Below are 24001 nucleotides of genomic sequence, written 5' to 3' on the forward strand. Positions count from 1 at the left end.
AAAACCCTTTACTTTTTCCATTCCTCAGTGTTTGCTCTAATTATGTTTATGAAAAGTAACATCTGTTCTCCATCTTTATTTTGACCTGTTAAAAAACCCCAAATTATTTTTCTCCACTTGATCTGTACTCTGTATTTGTTAAATTATCTACTAATCCATTCTAAAAATTCTCAGTTTCTAAGCTGAGTATGTTTTCTTAATATTTGAGGTCAGAATTATTCATTTTTTTAATATAAATTAATTTGCTTTTGTTATCCTTACATCACACATTTTTATTCTCAAAACTATTCAGTTCCTCCTGCGTTTATGATGGTCACTTTCTTACTGATAGTATCTACAGGTAGATATATAGAATTCAATCACCATTAATGACAATGTTAAATTAAAATCCATTCATAACCTTCCTCCAGAATAGTATACCTACTTATCAAATCCACTATTGTCTCCCAGTTTCTTGCCCATAAATAACAAATTATTATTTATTTTTGTGAGTGTATTATATTTTTCTTTGTATTAACTTTTAAACTAACAAGAGGATTTCCACTATATATTATGTCTTAGATGTTGTAAGTATGTACAAGTTTGAGCTTGCTTATAAAATATTTTAAAAATATATTTAACCTTTGTAGTTGTTTCAGGGTTAACACAGGTTTGTTGTTTCCTCAGGAGAGACAGATCTCAGTGTGAAAATATAGAATGAGAAACCTAGCTGAACGTGACCAAATTAATTTAGAGAAGGGTGACCAAAAAAAATGTTATTTGAAGGGGAAGCATGAGATACAAAATAATAGTGTGGTGGAAAGTGAAAGAATAAGCAGAAATATAAAAGGTATACGTGAGTGACTACTAGAGTAAAACAGAAATTTCACAAAGAATACATAATAAAGCACCTGCAAACCACATGCAAAGAACTCTTCCATGCCTTTCTCCCTCTGTAGGTTTCTCTGTCAGTTGGTTGTACTCTGAACATCAGTTAGATTTCCCAGTCCTTGAATATTCCCATCTACCATGTTTATATTGGCCATGTTTATGAACACTAGTAACAATCTTGGGAAACAACCCATACCTCTTGTCTGAAACACAGGCTAGGCACAAAGCTGCCAGAGAAGTCTTCTTATTCCATAAAAATATTTATCCCTGTCTGTAGTGCAACTTGGTCATGTGTGACTTGTAAAAAATTAGGATTCTGACACAAACTGGGGAATAGTTTATAAACATGTGTTTTTACTGACTGCATTCAAGCGAATACCTGAGAACATTGTTATTTATTACATTTGCTCTAGGGCACCAAATAACAAATTGGAAATAGTTATAAGGAAAAAAATCCCACATCCTATGGTATGTAATGCTTTTTCTGTTAGAACACTGGACAATGGAAAATGAAAGCTGATTATGCAATTGTTGTTAGCTGCCAAACACACCATTACTGGTAACTGGCTTTCCAAACTATCTTGACAGTTAATATGAGGTTGAGAAATGTCTGATCTAAAATGGACATGGTGCATTTAACACAAGTAGCCAATTACTCATACAATGTATCTTGGCTGAAGGAATATGAACTAGAGTAGTCAGAGTAGGCTGTGTTTCTGATTTTACTAAAGATATCCTAAGTGACAAAAGCGTAAGAGGGGAGTTATAATCTCGGGATTTTCCAACCTAAATGAAAATCTTTATATATTTGCACAATTCAATATTGTTTCAAGGAAATTTTAAGAGGATCCTATTATTGATAGTTCATATCCCTAAACTGAAGTAGTAGCTAAACTTAATTAGAGACTCAGCTTTATTCAGCTTTCACTAGCATAAAATTTTTTTTCAGCTGGTATCACTTTCCCCAAACATTATTAAATTGTGAAAATTATACAATATAGTGCCCCATATAATGTGTTTATACATGAACACATAAAGTTATATATTTTTCACAAGTGAAAAGAACTGAGAGGCAAACAATAAAAAACAGAATGTGGTGGAACAGTGGAACTGAGTGAAGTGCATAATACCAGTAATGCTATGAGTGATGTCAAGTATAATAAACATCCAAAATGTACCATGAATTTTCAGTCAAAGTCAGAAGAATTAATGTGGCAGAGTAAACAGGAAGCTTCCATAAAGATGAACTAATTTCCCAGAGTTCCTTTTTTAGGAATGCTTTTTTTGCTATTGAGTTTTTGATTATTTGATTTTACTTCTTTATTTCAAGACATTTAAAAAATAAAAGAAAAAAAAAGAGGGAAAAAAAAGAAACAAACAAAACACCAGAATTTGCCAGTTCTGTTTTGCCACTTTCTAGGATATACTATAAAATTAGTATATAATAGTAGTAATAATAGTAATAATAGGTAGCAAGTATCTGCTACACAGCTTCTTAGTGTTATTTGCAACACCTTAGTGTGCCTTTAAAACATATTAGAAATGCTGTCTTTGATCCTATTAATCCCACTGCTGACATGAAGTAATATACAGAAGATCTGCCATAAAAATACATCTCTCAGACTGCCCATGGCTCTCATCAAGCCCATTTCCTTTTATCATGAGACAAACCCACAGTCTCTCATGCCAGTTCTGGATGGTGCACACCCTACTGACAGGAGGCATGGTCCTCACTCTTCCTTCTGGCTGAACTCACCACCACTCCCATGGTTGGGAGCCCTTGCTTCCAGGGGACCAAGCTGACCACACGCTGAGCGATAAGAGCCAGTATACAGCTAAACACTGCTGAAGGGGCAAGATTATTTAGTACCTCAAAAGCCAGAAGGACTTGCTGTAAAATTAATAGAAACCTTTTCTTGATGTTTTTTTCTTGCAGTCAGCCTGATCTTCTGTAGCCTTTGCATGTACAGCCCATCATGTTACACTCAGGCAAATACGCTGGATTTCGGGGAGCTGCTTATATCATACATACCATGCCTGAATTTGGCTTTTGCTCTCCTCCACAAGCTACAGAGCGAGGATAAAGAGTGCCAAAACCAATATATTTTTTTTTTGGCACTAGTAGACAAGTATGAATGAAAAAAATAATTTCAGTAGAGAAGGAGAGAGCCACTTCTGCTTAATAAGCATTAAAAAATAAATAAATATCACCTTTTATAAATGGATTTTACTTTAAAACTAAACTTCTTCCTTTCCTCAGCCTAGTAGTGAAGGAACGATTCTTGAAGTGATACAGGATGGGTGCCAATTCTTACAGCAAACATGAACATTTTCTCGGTTTCAAAATTCATATGCAATTTTGGCAAGGTAAATCATAATGTTCTTTTTAAGGATATTTGGATAAAGATTAGTCTACCATAACCACTATGGAAAGAAAAAATATTAGGTGAAGATTTGGAAATCTAAATGTATAACATGGAACACCTGCAAAACCTATCTCTCCATAAATTGTATTAACAGAAATTCTTCATCTCAGTGTCCCTTTTCTGTAGAAACCCTACTTGATACAATCATTTTTCTTCCTAGATGGCCTTGGTAGGAACACAACTATTGCTAGCAATGAATTAAAGAATATGAAAATTACTGGGTGTGCATTTAGATGACCACATTTGCTTTCTATAAGGCCTAATACACTATAATTTTCTGTCTGTAGGAAAAGATGTGATGACTTTGTTACTGTAGATTCTACCTTTTATTTTTAAGAGAATTTTAACAAGAAAGAGTTTTTTGAAAAAAAGACAAATTTACTGGCAGAGTTCATGGAAGAAGTTCCAAGGGTTTTTTTCCTATCAAAGCTTTCCTTTTAAGCCACAGGTTGTTTTGGCCATACTCATAACAGAGCAGCCCTACTGAGAGTATTTTAAAGAGTAGCATAACCTCCCTAAAAAAAGATCTGTTTCATCAAGTATGCACTAAGGAAGTATCAACTTGCTTGTAGCCCTTGAGACACCAAGCGGAATTCTCAAGGGTGAAGAGGTGGGTAGAGCCTCCCTCCCTCCCTGTAAGAATTCCAAACTGGGCCCAACAGCACCATGCTGGTGTTGAGCTGAGTTCATTTAAGGTGATTTCATTATTTCACAAGAAAGACGATATAATTGCAAAATTATTTGCAGTCTTGAGAGGAAATGTTTCTGAAAAGAATCTGAAGGCAGAGTTGAACAATTTAAAACAGGATTTGCCTGAATCTGCACTTTTGTTTGGGGTTTTGGGTTTTCCTTCATGATAAATTTAATCTACTAATATTCTTTTTTACCTTGCTGCCAATTATTGGTAAGACGTTAGTGTAACATTTCAAAGAAATAAGAGGTGTGTAAAGAGCTTCTCCTTTCAGTGTTTCTGTACTGCTTCAGTGTAGTTTTTTCTGACTCCTGTGAGCATTGAATTGGCTGCTTAGCTATTTAAAACCATTAAATATAAATGTAATTACCAGTGAACAGTTTCAGGTGCTCAGATCTAGAGAACTATGTATGTACGTGATTTTTGCACAATCTCCACCCTTTATGACTGATCTGTAATATTGATCATGCACTATGGGAAGGAAGAAGGTTTTACAACTGACACCAGTAAAATTAAAAACATTTGGAAAACACTGATTTTATATAAATATATATATATATATGAACATTTACAGTCTATATTGCAGTCTCTAACATGAAATGGTAGTAGGTTTTGATCTTTATTCTACAATATGACAAAGTCTATACTTACAGTAAGTCAGAGACCAGATGCAGAGAACAATGTAGGTTCTGATGATATCCCAGGCTTTAACACTATTGTCCTGGTTTCAGCTAGGGTCAGTTAATTTCTTCCCAGTAGCTGCTACAGTGCTGTGTTTTGAGAAAAAGAGTTAGCACATGCAAGGTAAAAGGTTGCCATATTTTACTGAAGCAGATTCCCTGGAATCAGGATTTTCCATTGTTCTGTAAGGTCATATTTACTTAGGTGAGTTTCTTATTTTTCATGGAGCTGAATATCTATGTCTTTTTCATTTCCAAAATAATACAGGAGGAAATTATGATGCAAAAATCAAACAAGATAAGTATAAAATTTGTCAGATGAAAATATCAAGAAAATAATAATTAAATATCTCAAAGACAATTAACTAGAATAATATTCAGTCCATTACACAACTTTATTAGTAATATTTATATATTTTAAATGCTAATAAGTAGTGCTGAACTTGCCCTCTTCAAAAACAAGCATAATGATCAAGTTCTTCCCTGGATAATGACAAGGGAAAAAGCAATGTGAGAGAGAAGATTCAGCATCCGGTTGGTTCACTTTTGATTGTAAAGGTGACTAAAAAATGTTCTGCTGGGAATATCACACAAGCATTTCTCTTTTGCTGAAGGCTGGAGGAATGCAGTGTGCTCCTTTTTTGCCTTGCCCAAAACACCTTCTGTAATAGTAGTGAAGGATCACTGGCATAAAGATGACTTTCTTCTAGCCTGGGATTCCTTTACACTTGGAAACACCTTAGTCTCTTCCCTCCTTTACAGCTGGCTGAAGATTTTTTACAATATTGGAATAAAGAGACAAGGGCAGTGCAGCTGACCTGGGAAATCAACACCTCATCTTTCTTGCTTAATGATGCAAAAATAACCTGGCTTTGCATCACTGAGAATTTACAGACAGAGGATCCCAAGCGCCTTTTTATGTCTCTCATCTTAGATAAAGACATGAAGCTTGGTTAAGGAAAATTATTTTGCTCAAATTACAACACTCCCAAATATAACCATTGTTATTAAAAGTGTAACAAAATTAATCATAAATATATTTCAAATGATTCAGTGAATTTCTACTATAGTATCATATGGACTGGTACTAAACCCAAGGCCCTAGAGCATTTAATAAAGCAAATTATATACAGTATTTCCACAATTACAGATAATTATCATACTAAATCATTGCTGATAAGTTTGACAATAACATTATGACCAGTGGAAAGGAAAATAGAGAAGGTGACACATCAGACATAGACAACAATGTAGAAATAATGTTAGGAAACAGGCAGAAACAGTTGGAAAGGTAAGGGAGACAAATAGCAAGTCATTCTCATAAAATGCCAGTAAAGAAGCAAAGAAAAAAAAAGAAAATATTCCAGAGATACATAAAGTTACGAGGAAATAAATTGTGAATATATAAAAAATTCTAGTAATAGACATAGGTGGATTTGTGAAACAAAGTTTTTAAAGACTAAGAACAATTGAAAGAATTAAATAAATTAATTGGCAAAGCTAACCCAAAATTAAGTGGTCTCTATCTGTGCTAAGAGTTAGATTGCCCAAGCTCCTAGAAACATGGCAGCAAATAAGAGGCCACAGATGCATCTCAGGCTGCAGGAGACTGAGAAAAGGAAGTTGAGCAGGTGCTTATCTGCAGTCCTTGCCACCTGAGAGAGGACATGTGGTGTGCTCTGGTACCACACACGTATGGGAGAACAGAAAATTCCTGTTGGAAAGCACTGGATATTTGAGGAGATGTGTTTATTTCTACCACAGTTTCTGTCATCATGGAGCACATAATACACCTCTATGCAATTAAATGTGTTTACAGTAGGACCAGTTTACTAGGACTACTGAAGAAGAAAGAAAAGGCGAAAACATGGAGAAACACTGCTGATAGCAAAAAAGATAGAGAATTACTTCAAAAACAATGGTTTTTGTAATTCCCTATGACCCTTTTGGTTATTTCACTGACACATTCTTTGGTCTTTCTTCCTACTTGCATGAGCTGTCAGATTGATACTAGCATTCAGGCAAAAAGAAAGCTAGGTATCTTTAGAAGAAAGTAGATTTCAGGACTCTCAGAACTCTTTCTCCCACCTGTTTCATGGTGAGCTCATGCACCGATGTTTCAGCCATCCAGCATGGCCATCACCAGTGTGTCAATTGTCTCCTTCATCAGTTATGCTACAAGCCCATGTGTCTCCAGTCTGATGCATTAGGACTTGGAAACACACTTCTAAACTCATTACCTCAGACCATTACCCAGGGGAAAAGGCTATTTTATTAAAGAATAACAGAAAGATTAGCAAGAAATTCTTCTACCTACACCATGCTGTTTACATTTCAGCTCTGTTTTATTAATTGCCAGGAGTCTGTAACCAGTTTCGTTATTCCCAGTTGTTTTGTACTGACTTCTCCAAACTTTAGAAACAATTTCACCACAACAATTAACACAGGGAAAGAAAATCTGGTGTGCTTGACTGCTGTCACATTTGTGGATGCTCAGCTATGTAAAGAACCCTGGCTACAAATCTCTGGAATAAACTTATTTGCCTTTGTTGTTTTCACAGCCTTTTTAACTAAGTAATTTCACTCAGAAAACAAGTGTCTGTTTAAACAAATGCTGCAGCTGTGGGATGTTTCAGACTTGTGGAAAATCCTCCAGCTAACATGTTCCTGGATTCATTTTCACATCAGTGGTGTCAGAGCAGACTCTTTTCCATGCCTGTAACTGTTCCTCCACAGCCAAAACAGAATAATGTTTGTTCTAGGATTTTGTCACTGGCCTTCTCCCCCATGCACTATTTGCAAGGATGTAAATGGGATGTGTATGTTTATAAGTGTTCAGCTGCATGCATGGAAATGCATTTCCCAAACAGCTTCCAAAGACCTTTCCTCCAATTGCCATATAGCTGTTCCACCTGTATTTTTGGCCATGCTCTCATGCTCCTGAATCCACACGGATTTGTTTTCCTGAATTCACACAGATTTGTTAATTGTCCAAAAGGCTCTAAAAGTCCTGGAACAGACTGCTACACATTCTAGGTTTTGCAGCTCAGTATCTGGCCTTCTGACCTGTTATTTACTGTAATGATCCAGAATGATTATGGACTATTCTTTTTTTTTTTTCTTTTACAAATATGTTAAAAAGAGGGGAAAGACACAAATTAGGGAAATATTTTTTGCTTCTTTTCCACTCTTTTTACTCTTCCAGAAATTACTGTAGAGTGGCAGAGCCACAGATAATTTCTATCAATTGCAAAGAGAAGCACAGGGAAGCTTCTTTGTCAGCACGGTTGGAATTTGGTCTTTTGTGAATCCTAGAGAAGCTTTGACACAGTAAGTTTGTAGAAATCTGGGGCTAAACATGAAAATATTCCTAATAAAAAATGCTTTATAGCAACATAAAACCTGTTATCATTTTTAAGGTCATTCTTAGTAGGAATATATTTCATATTTCTTACATTGGACTTTTTACCTTTAGTGAAGTAAATTCCTAATTAGGATGACTGCAAGAAAGGTGAGGCCCCCTCCAAATAGTTGCTATGTGAGCTAAACTAAAATCTTTATCTCAGTCTTTAGGAATTCTTAGCAACCCAGAAGCTTGCCACCACTTATTTTCTAAACTTTCTTTTGTAAATAATAGATGTGCCTTCAGAAGGAAAATATTTGCATGTTGTACACCATAAGCCTAGCATCTGCTAGCTGTTTTCTTGTTTGGCTCATTCTTCTAGTTTTCCTTTGTTTGCAAAATACATGAATCCTGAAATCGATTTTTTTTTCAGTATTTCAGGCAGTAATTATGGATATGACAGAATTTTGGATCTCTAGTTTCTTAAGGTGCCGTAAGGAACTCTAAAAAAATTCTAATTAGAAAATATTTATACTATTTATTCACACAGATTTTGGGGAAAAAAAACCAACAAACATAATCAAACATAACATAATCAAAGAGATTTTCAAGATGTCCATGCCTGTTGTATACAAAAGAGGAAAGGGTGAAGTTTACCTGCTGTTAGGAAATCTAGCAGGAGACCTACAGTTAAAATCATGCTAGGGTGAAACTGTTTCCTCTTGCAACAATGATAGGAGTAGATGGTCTGTGAGGAAAAACAAGACTTTAATGTGCCAACCATCCTGCAGTTAGACAGGCTGAGAGAGCTGGAGTTGTTCAGCACAGAAAAGAGAAGGTTTTGGGGAGACCTCATTGTGGCCTTCCAGTACCTGAGGGATTTTATAACAAGGTGGAAGAGGGATTTTTTAATATGGGCAGATAGTGACAGGACAAGGGGCAGTGGTTTCAAACTGCAAGAGAGCAGATTTAGGTTAGCTGTTAGGAAGAAATTTTTTACTCAGAGCATAATGAGTTACTGAAACAGGCTGCCCAGAGAGGTTCTGGATGCCCTATCCCTGTAAGTGTTGAAAGCCTGTTTGGATGGGGCACTGAACAACCTGGTCTAGTGAGTGACATCCCTGTCCATGGCAGGGGGATTGGCTCTAGATGACCTTTAGGCTCCCTTTCAACCCAAACTGTTCTATGATTTTAAACTAGGTGCATCAAGGATGATGTCCAAAGGAAAGTGGGTGAAGGGAACATAGAGAAGAAACAAAGGACAGGGCCATCTCTCTCACTCCATTTCAGGTGGTGAATAGCTAGAGCCTATCTCAAGTGTTTGTACCCAAATACATGCACAGAAAAAATAAGTAGGAGAAATTTAGAGTCCATGCACTGTCAGATGTCTGTGACGATGATGAGATGCAGTAGCACTGCGGAGTCTGTGGGAATACAGTATCAGTCACAAGGTAACAGGGAACGCTTAAGCCATCTGGACATGAACATGATTAAAGATGCATCCCTGTGGGTTCCTGCAGATATCAGAAAGTCACTGTAAGTAATTTCTGAAAGGTGATAGCAATTACAGAATTTTCCTATCAACCATAAAGAAGGCAAATATATCTGTCTTCCAGAAAAGCAAGGGTGAAAATCAAGAAGATACTCAGCCTAACCCCAGGAAGACTGGGGACAAAGTCCTCTGGAAAGACATTTTCAAACAGACATTTTCCAAAGAGTGATTTGGAAGATGAATATGAATTTACCTAGGATAAATCAAGCCTGACTAACTAGTTATTTATGATGAGATGACTCACATTTTAATAGACAGTTTCACAGTGTCTTAACTTGCACAGAGGCAAGAGAGTAAGATTCTTTCAGTTGCAATAGTTAATACCCCACATTCTGCTAGATAGATGTTTATTTTTTCATCTGTAATGATGAAAACCTAGTGAATTTAATCCCAAATCAAAATACTAAAATAAACATCCCAGGACTGTGATGCAACAGAAGATAGACCTTGCTCCAGAACATTATTTGAATCTTCTCTGAGTTTGGCTCCCAGTCAGCTGCCTGTTCAGATGTGAAGTTGGAAACATTGATGTCCATAGTTCAAATTTCAATTCTCTCCTGTATTCTGGCTCATACAAGTATTTCTGAATTTACATGTTTCTTCATTTCTTAAGAACTGCAGAACCTCAGACACCCATCAAATGCCTGTCAAAGCTCTCAAAGCCAGTCTTAACCTGTCTTGAGCTTGACTACCTTGTCTTGAGTTTTACAGAAAAAATATGCAAATTTTGTTCAAGAACTTCAAGGTGTTTGAAAAATCTATAAATGCAGGGAAAGGAGTCATAGTTCAAAATCACAAACAGTTTACTCTTAGACTATGAAATAATCCAGAAACAGCCCTTAAGTATCTGTAATTATCTTACTATCAATGATGCCTAAAAATACAAGAATACTGTTTTAAGGACCCCTAGGTTATGTCTTCCTGAATTAGTCCCCATGTACAAAGCCTTATTCATTTAGTTAATTTTTTCTGGATTTCTGCCAGAACACTGCTCTCTTAGGATATTACAGAGCTTTTTATTAAACTTTCTACAGTTTTTCAACAAGAGTTAAACATATTAATTCACCCATTATCAAGCCCAGATGTATTACTGCTGAAAGCAAAACCACATAGAAAAGCCATCTTCAAGACTCATTCATACACAATGGAAGACTTTGAAAATGTTTCTTTTCATAAATTACTCACTCTCTTATTTTCTCTAATTTTTATATCGCTAGTTACATTTTCATGAAGGAAGACACAGTTCTTGGTGGTCTTTTTTGTTGTTTTTCACACTCATAATAAAGAATAATGAGACAGATTTCTCTGAAGAGTGTCTTTTATGTGTCTGCTAAGCCATCTTCTACAAAGACAAGTTCTGTTAAATTTTCTTCCTCAAAGAATTTGTACACAGCTTTTCTTTTTCATTTCTCTGTCAAAAGCTGTTATGTTTAAATACTAAGAAAAGTTAAATTTAAAAGCTAATTCATTGCCATTTTGTATTGTTTTGTAAATTACAACAATTTATTTAAATTTTCCCCTAGGAAACTAAGATATTGAAACTTAGATTCTAAACACCCACTCTTAAAATTGGAAATCTGTATAGCAGATTTCTAAAGAACTGAAAAATATCTAATTGAATTAAGAAGCAACTCTTGCTTACAAATATTGTACAAAAGCCCATTCTTTAGCATTCAGGTTTTTACATATATTTTTCCATATATTTTTCCATTCAATAAGGTGATCCAAAAAATTATCTTTCCACACAAGTAAACAAATAATAGTCTGTGGGGTCCAGAGGAGATGCAAACCTTCCTTTCATCTTCATTTTTAAGCTTATCAAGCTTACTGCTTTCAGACTGAAACAATTTCTGCGTTGAAACTATTGGACTATTGGAAAGCAAGCATATTAACTGCAAAGCAAACAAAGTCATGAGTGTCCTGTCTTTGGACACTTTAACCACTTTCTCTTCAGCTGAGCCTTTGTGAAATATAAAATGTACTTCAGAACTTGCTTTCTGGGCCCAGTGTTCTCTGGGTAGAAAATCATCCCTTGTTAATGCCAAAGGGGGACATTTCAAGTGTTACTTGCAGTATAAAAGTAATGGTTTTAACACATGCAAACTATAAAGTTGATTTGCAGTTAAAAAGTTAATATACTGTTTGGCAATGCATCCTGGCTGCTTGTAATGTAGCCATAAATTTAGAGGGTTTTTATGATGTAATGCTATCTATTTATTGACAGTTTATCTTGTTAAAAGCATTATTGAAAAGAAGGAATCTGACATTGCTAATAATACAATATTTTTTTCCCCTTTTTGATGTGCCACTGGTTCTGGAATGCTTTGCTGATGACCTTAACCAGGTGTTTTTCCACACAAGCATCTCACCCATGATTCATTAATATATTTAGAGCTGACTGGCAGATTGATAACTGATCATGATTTTGAACCACTGGCCAACTGTACAAAAACACCAAAATTCGACTGGACTCAATTTTTTTATAGAGGTAATTTCTTGAAATCATCACAACGAAGGGCAAGAATCCAGGACAGGTGTTTGAACACACATGGGACTTTGGCTTGAGGGTAAACCTGACTTAGAAGTCAGAATAGGGGGAGGATATTTTGTAGTACTACACACAGAGGAGACACTGTTTTTCCCCAGAAGAGCATGCTTTAGCTTTGAGCCTCCTTCAACAGGAAAGTAGTAAGGCTTCAGCTGGGACCAGATCAGAATAACAGAAATTGGAAAGAATTTTTTTTTAAAAAACATACAATTTAATACTAGGTGAAGTTTCCAGAAAAAGTGAACATAATGAAACTAGATCCAATTCATTTTTTCTTTTCCTTGTTGAGGCCAAACACTTGTTATAGTTATTTTCTATGAAGCCGACAAGGTAAATTTACTTTATGAGAAAAAAATGCAATTTTTTTTTTTTTTTTTTTTTTTTTTTTTTTTTTTTTTTTTTGGTTCTACAAGCCCTTTCATGTGCTGAAAATAAAACTCCTAGAGTCAGACTGGTATGCTCCAGAGGGAAGTTGTTTATAGTGAACCAAGTAGTAAAGTACTTTCAAAGGTTAGGTCCTGTGTGAGAACACCATGCCAGAAGGTCTTAGAATGTTTTTCTGTGCTTAGATAGAAGCATAGGAGCTCTCCAGCTAATATCTTCCCAAGCCATTGGCACACAGCAGGTGTGTTCACTACCAGTCCTGCAAACCTTGTCTCCACCCTCCAGCTCAGCTCTAAATTGGCCATACTTGTCTGTATTAACTTCATGTATTTCAGGAGCAACTCTTTAAGCTTCCTGGATGTGTCTTTAGGGTGGGAAATTTTTTTTCAAATATCATCAAACAAAAGCCAAGAGACCTTTTTTTTGTTATTGAAATCTTCTCAGAAGAATACTATTTTTTCTGAGTGCCTGTTCACAGATTTAGCAAGCAAATAGAGAAGACAAGCCAAAGAAATCAAGGTAATGATGGGTTTGGTGAAATGATTATCAGTGTTTGCTTCTCTTGTCCTATTCCCTATCATTGTACAAGTTATTAACAACAGTAAATGTAAAAAGGGAGACAATATGTCCTGGTTTTAATTTGTCTATAACAAGCAAAGAAAAAGAAGCAGCAACACCTAAATAATGGGAAGAACAAGAAACACTTACGAACAAGTATGAATTATTATGCTACTTCAAAGAAAAGCACACCATACATTTTATCGGGGTAATCTTCCACATCTAGTATGATTCTTTCTTCTGTACCTGCACATGTGGCTGTTTTTCACTGGCTATTACAGAAAACATCAGCCTACTGATATTTTTTAATGGGCTGTCTTTTTTCAAAGCCACATGAATAGTTCCTGAAATGCTTGATTCTCTAGCCTGCATTCTTTTACACGTTTCACCAATTTAAGGGTCTAATTTCTGTGTTTTTTAAATTCATGTGTTATCTCAATAGACTCAAACTGTATCTCCCAATGAATGTCTATTTCATGACGTCATTTTTTGGACCAAACAAAGGAACACATTCTGTTACATATCTTATGTTGTATCCTTTTGTAAATGAAGGGGATTTTTTATGTGACCCATTATATTGCATGAAGCCACTACAGTAGGAAAAAAACTTTAGAAAACCCCCTTCTCCTTTTTATTCTTCCCAGGTTTGATTCTCTGGTGCAGATTTCACAAACAACAATGCTTTTACACTGTGCTACTGAGACAGATGTGCTAATGAAGAAGTCTGGTATAAAGACCTGTCAGAAGACTGTATGATATGTGTCTCAAAGCATAAATGATTGCACACAAATCATCTACAAAGAATAAAGCAGCATTTTAAATATAAAAACATAAGAACCAGAAAAAACTATTTTTCATATTTCTGGATCCTTACCCTATTTTTTTTTTCAACAACAAAGATTATGTGCTATATTTGAGCTTCCTTGTCTAAATAAGAGTAAAAATGACAATTCAATGAATGTATTTTGCAGATGGGAAGATAAAACTGGAAAGAGAAGATACATTTCTTCTCTTCAGGGACAAATTATTGAGGCAGGCCTGATTGAGCACTGACATTCTTGTAATAAACTGAAGAGCAGTACTTTCCCCCTTGAGCTGCAGGCTGTATTTCATACACTCTCCTGGGCAAAAGAGAGCTTCAGTTACAGTAGTGGAAGAGTTATGATGGCTGACAAAGTAATGGAAGGTAAAAAGTTCCAAGTTACTGTTAAGCTTCTAGAGGAGACAATTCTTTCAATTCAGTAAATTATAAGGAAGGAAGGAAGGAAAAAAGGAAGGAAGGAGTTATCAGCCACAGAATCACAATTTCTGCCAAGGACAGGCTACAGATTTGGCTGTCCAACTCTGTCTCACAGCAAGTCTTTGTCAGATTTCACTTTAGTTTTAGAAGCCTTGAAAGAATGCTGTTACAACTCATCTCCAATGCCATCACACTAGGTAACTTAAAAGAATCCATATTTCCATAACAGGCAGGTACATTTTGTATAGCTCCTCTTAAATGGGATTATTTTTGCATTGAGTAATGTTTTGAGGTTAAAAAAAATGACTGTATGGAAGAGAAGAAATCTAGGCTAAGTCGAGTTTACATACAAAAATATTATGTATTCTGATGCATTAAAAGTTTTATTGATAGTCTTATAAGATCTTAGTACAGAGGAAGAATAACCTAAGGAAATTGCATTGATGAAAGGATGGGTGATGTATACTTTGTCATTATATTTTTGTCTATTCTAGTCTTTTTCTGTTTATTTTCATTTTGCTTGTCTTCATTCATTCATTCATATACATGAATCAACATTTATATTCTCTTAGTTCATAGAGATGATCTTCAGCACCAAAAAATGTGTAAATGACAATTTTTTCCAAGGTTCCCACCACACAGAAACTCCCCTTGTCTCACTGTTAATGAAAATTTCTAACCCAAAGGGCTACTAGTTCTACAAAAAATAAACAGAGGCAGACAAAAGGAATAGAAGTAAGCAAGGCAATAGGTAAACACAAATGGGTCCTGTCCAAACAGAAGCCTGAAGCAAAATCACACTTCCTCCTGCTCTCTCATTTTGTATTCAGGTTTCTTGTGTTCTGGCTCCAGGGGTAGAAATATGGTGATTGCTCTGCCTTGGAAGCAGGTATCACGTATGAATCCCATATTGGTGCCCCTTTTTTTCTATAGATTACCATCTAACATGATAAATATCTTTTCCAGTCATGAGCATCTACTACTAATGCACTCCATAATTGTCTACATTTTAAGCTATCATTTACTATAACTGCATGTGCAATAGGAATGCCATTCAACCATCAACTTCTTAAGTACAGTTATTAAAAAGAAGGATTATGTTCGATTAAGTGCTTTTTTTTATAGTCCATCTACTTTTCTCCATAATTATAGCTACAGTTTTTAGGCTAAAATGTTAGCAACTGGGACTTGCAAATGGAAATAAAGGAGCCTCATGGAACAGAATACCATGCAAATAGAGAAGCTCAGGTTGCTTTCTTGATTAATGGGTGATTTGTAAGAATACCATGCAAATAGAGAAGCTCAGGTTGCTTTCTTGATTAATGGGTGATTTGTTCCAAGTACTGTGATATCACAGCTATACTTCAGTGTTTGTTATGCTGTAAATAAATATTCCAGCTGCAAAATTCATTACTTTCTAATAACCCAGCCGATTTACATGGATACTCAAAGGCATTGAAAGCAAATCATCTATAAATTTTACATAATTGTATGTGTATGCAATATATATGGAAGCCACATGTATCATCTAAGCAAAAGACAAATAGCCTGGTGGCAAAGGAGCAGGACTGAAAATCAACAGAAAGCTGATTTGCGTTTCCTTCTTCACCTGAGAGCTGAAAAGCAGATTAGGAAAAAAAATGCAACAAAAAGAAGAGGAACACAACTCTACAGCCTAAGTAGTTCCAGAGTCCATCCTTTGGCCACAGGGTACGAGTTGGCCACATCTACATGGTCAGACACTTAGATTCCAAAACACTGTGACGGTGCCCAAACTGCCCGTTGGGAACAGCCTCAGACTGTGCAGATTCCCAAAGCAGGGAGTGAGCGAGATAGCTGCCATGCCAGGGTCCTGCCCCCAGGGTACAGCCAGTTAAGCCAGAGAGACCAGGCTTGTCCCTTGCTTCTGTCTGGCTCATGACAGTGGCAGCCACAGTCAGCTTGAAGGGGGAGGTTGAGTCCAGGTCCTGTGTTAGCCAAAGTCCTGCCCTACCATATTGGTATAAGTATTTATAATTTGATATTAAAGAGACTCTTTTATTCCTTTTTGAAACTGTCTTGTTTCCTGCCTGAGACACTGGCACCAGCCATAGACTGTGTTGTGAGGGTTCAACTCACTATGCACATGAAGACGCTGACAAACACATGGTGTTTTTAAGCAGCTCTGAGCCCAGCTGCATGGAGCAATTTATTGGGCTGTGGCATATTTCTGTTTTCAGGCTGATGAGAGAGGAAAAGGTAACTTGAATAGGATTTAAAATATTCCAGTTGAAACCAAATGTTATTGCATAAAGGACAATGATAAATAGAGGAAACTGCAGAGTGGTTAAATAAAATATGCTGTTCGTAGAGAGATGCAGGTTCCTGTCAGTAATGTACACGGTTGGCATGGAAACAAACAGTGAACAGTGGAGAATAAGACTTTTCAAAATGAAGCACTATGTAGATAATAATCATGTTGCCTGGGGCTTAAACTATTCCTTAGCCTCGTTGTTTAAGCAGTAAAGAGGACAGTGTAACAAAGAGACCCACTTCCATTTTCAAGTAGAAATGGCATATTTAATGGCTTTTATCAGTTGGTAAGAAAAGACAAAAAAACCTAATTAGAACTACGGAAATCAAAAAAGCCCAGAGCAATAATTCTGAAAGAGGTTCTGTACTGAAAATGATAGCACAGGATGAGGAACATATTTTTGCTAGTGGTATAGCATGACTAAAGGAGATTTAAAATTAGGGCAGACAAGACTACAAATAATTTCCAAACAGTGTTTACATGTTGATAAACTATGCATTAAGTAAGATAGTCTAGGGGAAACTGAAGCAATATATTATCAGGAAAATCCCGTAGGAGTGTCTGGTATTTATTTTTAAGATAGTGGTATGTAGGAATCCCAGCTATCCTCAGATACAAGCATGAAGTCCTACATACCTGCAGAGACTTTTCTGTCTTCTGCAGCCTGACAGAAAGAGTATAAAGGCACATGGAGAATAAGAGTAAGATTTCTGGGAGAAGGAAAGCACAAATGAGGTTCCCAAACAGCTATTTTCCAAAAGTGAAATTTAGTAAATTTGAAATGGAAAAAAAATTGGGCTGAAACTTTATAAGGAACTCAGCAGACACTAGGAGAATATTTTAAAGGGTAAATAAGGAGGAGAAGGACCTCTCTTTTGACAGTCCACTGAAGCCCACTATTTTATCCAAACACACATCATGCAGAAACAGAGCTCAGCAGTCTTTTAAATCTGAAAGGAACTTCTAACTGTCCAGCTGATGGCAGAATATGGGTTACAGGTTCAGAATCTCAGATAGTACGATCCACAGTGGCCTGCAGTAAGAGCACACTGATCTGCTGTTCTACAAGGTCACTTTGACATATGGCAAGTCATTTGCATGTGGAGCCCACCACAGACTGGTAACTCTGAAGCTCCAGTCAGGCCATTGCTGTCAGGCAGCACGTATTACCTGGGGCTTGGGCTGAACTGGTATTCTTACATGATGCCTGGCTGCTGTTCTCCTGAAACAACTCATATCTGACTAGGACACACCACAAATGCATACCTGTGGTTTCATCTGTGACCTTAACTTTTCTGTGGTATTTTCTTATGAGAAAGAATTGAGGCTGTCTCTCATATATCACATTGCAAAAATGTGCTTTTCTGCAAATATTTCTATTTTCTTTAAATTGTCCCCTATATGGGTGATAGTCTCCACAAACTCAATATTGAACCACAATACAGAAACCTGTTGAGCAAACAAAACTGTGTCAGGAGCACAGCATCTTCCATTTAATCTCAGTCAAAGAATTTAGTTTATGAAAGTTTTCCTTAATTGTTTATCAGGTCTTTCCAAAGACAAACTACTGTTTGGTTGCTTTAGAAATATATTAAAAATAAACTAATGAATGTTTTCTTACATAAACAGAGAAAAACATTAAATCTATTTGGGCTTTTTTAAATATAATTTTCTCCTTAAAGAGTTAATACAAACCTTCTATTTACTTCCCTTTTCACTGGTAACATTTAACACAAGCTGAAAGAACGAAAATGTGTCTTGGAAGTAAAGCCATATGTCCTTGGCAAACCATGTGTACGGTAAAGAAAAAGCACATGAGGCTGTCTCAGCAGCAAGAGACTGGCTCAGAAGCTAAGAGTTTCCACCAGCTGCTGGATCAAAATCACCCCTATCCCACAAAGTCAAGTGACTTCCTCTCCTCCCTTGCCTCTGCCTCATTTTCCTCCTCCTCACCCCCTGCAACCTAACAACCAGAAGATCCTCTTGGTGCTTCACATAGAAGAACAGTTGGGAAATGGAAAATAATGTGAAGGAAGAGTAACAAGCATCTCTTAGGTCAAGCTGAGCTAAGGGGAATTCCTTTAACTAGAATTTAAATGGCTTCAGTGCAAAAAGTTGTGTATTTTGAAAATGTAATAGAAGGGGAAAAGTTAGATAGATTTCTCTTGTTACATAGCACTGCCTGTGATAAACTCCATTAGGCAAAACACATCTCCTTCTTTCTACAGAAAGAGCGAGTCTGAGTCTACTTTTTACCCTTTATAATGCCCTAGGCATTGTTCCAGCAGAATGCCTGTCAGAGACTGCAGGAGAAGGAGGCTCCATGGAGGTTTGAAGAGCATTAATACAGTGCCAGTATTTACATACATTTACAAAGCATAAAGAAAATGTCCCAGTACCCTACAGGCCACGACAAGCACAGTTCCTCCTGCCATCTGCTAAGAGGACAGAGATGCACAGAGCAGTCTAGTGTCACAGATCTCTATTCATGCGTATTTGAATTTATTGTAAAACTTCAGCTTGTGTAAGGACTCACAGAATTGTTTCTTCGGAAAACATACATAATATAAGATGCAACAAACATGTCTATCACATTAGGATTTAACACCATCCTCATCTCCTCACAGATCATAGAAAAAAATCTCAGACAAAACGGGAGAAGAGTGCTAGGGGGAAGACTGGGCTCTGCACTTGCTTTTGAGCAGGCCTGTACTTATGGATTAGTTCCTGCCTTTTGCCTGGCATTTGGTTATGATATGCTCCTCATGATAGTTGCCACTTTATCTCGAGTCACTCCCTTATGCCTGCCAACAGCAGCCAAAATCATCCAGGTCCCTAACAATTTTATTTCAGCTTCAGCAGGGTCATACAGAAAGCAAACCATGAAGTTATGTGTGTCATGACAAATTGCTTGCATAACTCAGAAACTCATAAAGCTTGGGAACAGCTGTACCTCATTTCCCAGGGCCAGCTGAAACACCATGTCTTCCCAACCTGTTCAGCCTTATTGCACACATCAGCAGGGACACTGAGAAACAAAGTCCTCTGAAAAGCATTATACAATATTGACAATACTTAGAATGGCATGTACCAAAAGCACAGTGCTTGGTATTGCAAAAAACTCAGGTATTCCTGATTCAAGCGAGATGGTATCACTTACAGTACTTTAGAATGAGGGAGAATATGCTCATACAAGGAACTAGTAAAGGCTAAAATATGTAGCATTAACATTTATCAGAATAAATTGAATTATAATCTTGATCTCTACCTCTAATCAAGTGCTGAGATTTTGTTAGCTCAATGCATATGCTTTCTCATAAAATCTCTTGCTTAGCCTAAGTAGAACTGACTCAACATTTACTGAAGCACAAAGGAATTTTAAATGTGGAAAAACTGAGAAATTCTGTTGGGAATACTGGTTTGCTGAGAACTATAAATGTTATATAAGTCTTCACCAGAATCTGTTCATAGTAGTTATTTGGAATAATATGGTGGTAACTGAAACATACTGTCTGAGAAGCTGAGGACAATGTAAGGCTTCAGTAAAATCCAAGAATGTGTTCCCCACTGAGGACTCTATAAAATCTAGTTTTACTTTTTTTTCAGTAAAATTTCATAGTGCATTTATTCTAAAGAAATAAAAAGAGCATACTCAGTTCTAGCTAGTTGCCCTGGTCCTTGACACATTCTGCTTTAAATTTATTAAAGTCTCTGTTGTATGTATGACCCAATTACAAAAATAAATATGAATTACCAAGTGTCAGTATGTGTATCTTATAAAGCTTAAAAGGAAATTATTATTCATTAGAAGCAGCATGAAGAGTAGGAAGTAATCTGCAGTGATTATGGAATTTGACCCTGGATGGTCTCTGTTGCCTATGGCCCTGGCTCCCCACTTACACACTTTCTTGTGGGGAATAGTTAAGCCACACTGCTAAAATCGAAGTTCTTGTCCCCCTCCCATCTTTTCCACCTAATTTGTTTCCAACTAGTCCACAGGTCTGACAACTTGTTTCTTTCGTTTTGGTCAAAACAAGCAGCTGCATCAAAGCCAGCAGGATGTCTTTTAGAGAAATATTCATTTTGACAACATTGACAGTGGGAAATTTCAAGTGTCCGGGATAGATTCTTGGATTGTTTCCAGTGGCAAAAGACATGAGTTTAAAAGCTGACCTTTCTGATCAGAAAACATATGTTTCACCACAATTTCCTTTCCTGAAAATATTTGAAAGGTTTGGATTTGTTCTAAGAAGAAAAACAAGATTTAAGACCTCAACAGTTGTTGCAAACAGACTTTTTTATTTCTGTCCATCTCTTCTTCTGCAAAAGTGTTCTTGAAATGTGAACTTTCTGCTTGGGATGGATGCTATCACAGCAGCCATTCTTTCTGGGTGTGTTTTTGTTTGTCTACGGGTCAGAGGCTTTGAGAGATAATAATTAAGGGCAAATTATTCTCTAAGAGTATTTAAGCCTCAGATATATTTCTAGATCTTTTTATGACATTTCAACCCTTTACCCTTATGCTATCTTCATTTATATGAAGGGGCAAAATTGAAGTAATAATTTGTATTTTTATGACTAAGGATTTATGGGATCAGTCTCTCCCTTTAAAATAATGGATCTAACCTGATATTTTTTGGTTTTGCCTCTCCCCATAACAGGAACTACAAAGAATGTTGCAGGAGACCCTGTGAGGAGAGTGGCCTGAATGGAAATCATATTTTAAAAATGAAAGATGAAAGAAAATATTGAACACTGATCATAATCTTAAAATTTTCTAAAGATTTCTATTACTCTTCCTTATGAAAACAAGCAAACAAATAAAAAATAAGTTTGGGGAATACAGCTTGTATCTAGCACTACTCCACAACAAGGGGACTCTAAATACAGAAGATGGAGAGATGGTACCAAATTATTTTTATAGTATGCTACATGTTTCTAGTGTACATAATATTGACTCTGTACTAATAATGACTTTGACAGGAGATACAAATAAACGCTAGCTGTGTTTCATGTCAATTTTCTGGGAACAGGTTTCAAGCAATCATTTAAGAATATAGGTTTTATCAGAAGTACTGTGTAATATTTTAGCCTATTTCTTAACTCTTCTGACACTGAAAACACATATTTAGTCACTTCTTTTCTGCAAGCATAAAAATAGTTAAAACCAGTCCTCTTGTTCTACCACTTGAATATACGATCCTGCCCTAAGCACTACACTGAGTAAAAGACTTCTGATTTCAGCCTCAGCAGAAATAACCCTCCACAGCAAACAGTGCCATGGCCCGTTACCCGGCCTTGATACCATACCGCCCATTATGGCCATGGAAAGGCTATAAAATTCTTCAGTCCATAAATGAGGTGGCTGCTACTGCAATGCTGTATTGGAAATGTATTTGGAAACTGCATTGCAGGAGCTGGAGAGATCCAAGTCAAAAATGGGCTGAACCCAGGAAGAGCAATAACAGTTGGCATATGGACCAACCCAAGCTCCAAAATAAAAAATGTAGTTGTCCTGGACAAGGAAAAGAAAATAAAATTCCTTACAGGAAGAGGGTAGAAGCATTAAATTGAATGTACAATTCGTTTTATGATAAAGTAAGCCACCTTGTTGATGAAGGGAACCCAGCTGATGTAATCTTTTTGGATTTCAGTAAAGCTTTCAATGCTGTCTCTCACAGGATCCTTCTGGACAAAATGTCCAGCACACAGCTGGATAAACACATCGTGGAATGGGTGAGCAGCTGGTTCATGGGTTGGGCAGAAAGACTTACAGTGAATGGGGTGACATCAGATTGGTGACCTGTCACTGGTGGGGTTCCACAGGGCTCCTGGAAGAGCCCTGTGCTCTTCAACACCTTCAAAAAGGACTTGGAGGCAGGGCTGGAAGAGATACTAAGCAAGTTCGCAGATGATACAAAACTGGGAAGAGTTTTGACTCCCTTGAAGGCAGGAAGGCCCTGCAGAGAGACTTCCACAAATCAGAGGACTGGGGAATTACCAACCACATGAAGTTCAACAAGCGAAAGTGCTGGATTCTGCACCTGGTTTGGGACAACCCTGGATGTACAGACAGACTGGAGAATGAGATGCTGGAAAGTAGTGCCATGGAAAGGGACCTAGTCGATGGTATTAAAAAGCCCTAGGGTATATCACCGTGTCCCTCAGCCATAGGCAGGAGGAGAGAAAATCCAGCAGGCAGGAACTGTGCAGCAAGATTGATTTATTTAATTATTTTACAAACTCTTTTATAAACTTTTTTCTTCATAGTCTAATTGGACAAAGGATCAGCCACCCCTTGGGGGTGATTGGCTAAAATCCTAAAACATCCATTGTCAAAATATTTTTCTACTATACTATAAACAAGACTTTTCAAGGTTGCAGGTGTTTCATTGTTTACAGAACTCTGCTACTGTCTTCGTGAAAGAGAAAAGTCTCTCACGGACTTAGAAAATAGCAAGAAAATCCTTGCTAGCAGCATTTTTGTATCCACAGATGGCAAGTTGAACGTGAGTCAGCAGTGCCCTGGCAGCCAGGAGGGCCAAGAGTGTCCTGGGGGGCATCAGGCACAGCATCTCCAGCTGGGCAAGGGAGGGAATTGTCCTGCTCTGCTCTGCACTGGGGCGGCCTCACCTCGAGTGCTGGGGGCAGTTTTGGGTGCCACAATGTTAGAAAGACATTAAACTGTTAGAGAGTGTCCAAAGGAGGGCAACAAAGATGGTGAAGGGCCTTGAGGGGAAGCCGTGTGAGGAGCAGCTGAGGGCACTTGGCCTGTTCAGCCTGGAGGAGACTGAGGGGAGACCTCACTGCAGTTACAACTTCCTCATGAGGGGAAGAGGAGGGACAGACACTGATCTCCTCTCTGTGGTGACCAGTGACAGGACCTGAGGGAATGCCTGAAGTTGTGTCAGGGGAGGTTTAGGTTGGATATCAGAAAAAGGTTCTTCACCCTTTTGAGGGTGTTTGGGCACTGGAACAGGCTCCCAAGGGAAGTGGTCACAGCACCAGCCTGACAGAGTTCAAGAAGCATTTGGACAATGCTCTTGAGCATGTGGTGTGACTCTCAGGGATAATCCTGTGCAGGGACAGGAGCAGGTCTTTGATGATCCTTGTGGGTCCCTTCCAACTCAGGATATTCTGGGATTCTGTGATATTCATTAATTTTCATCAAGACAGTCAACCTCTTTTAAGTAAGGAAGTTAAAGCTTTTCTGGTTTTGATTAGACATAGATATTTTTAGTGCAGTTTATAGTAAAACACTTATTTTGAATAAATTAGATAAGATTCATGGACAACTCTGTATTTTAGGTTTAGTTTTATTCCTCCTATTTCCTATAAAATTCATTTTGGCTAAAATATATGTCTGGATTTTTATTACTCTAGATGGCAAACTTCTAAACCAGGGCACAAGGAACA

The sequence above is a fragment of the Aphelocoma coerulescens genome, chromosome 3 (genome assembly GCF_041296385.1).
Source record: "Aphelocoma coerulescens isolate FSJ_1873_10779 chromosome 3, UR_Acoe_1.0, whole genome shotgun sequence".
NCBI lineage: Eukaryota > Metazoa > Chordata > Aves > Passeriformes > Corvidae > Aphelocoma > Aphelocoma coerulescens.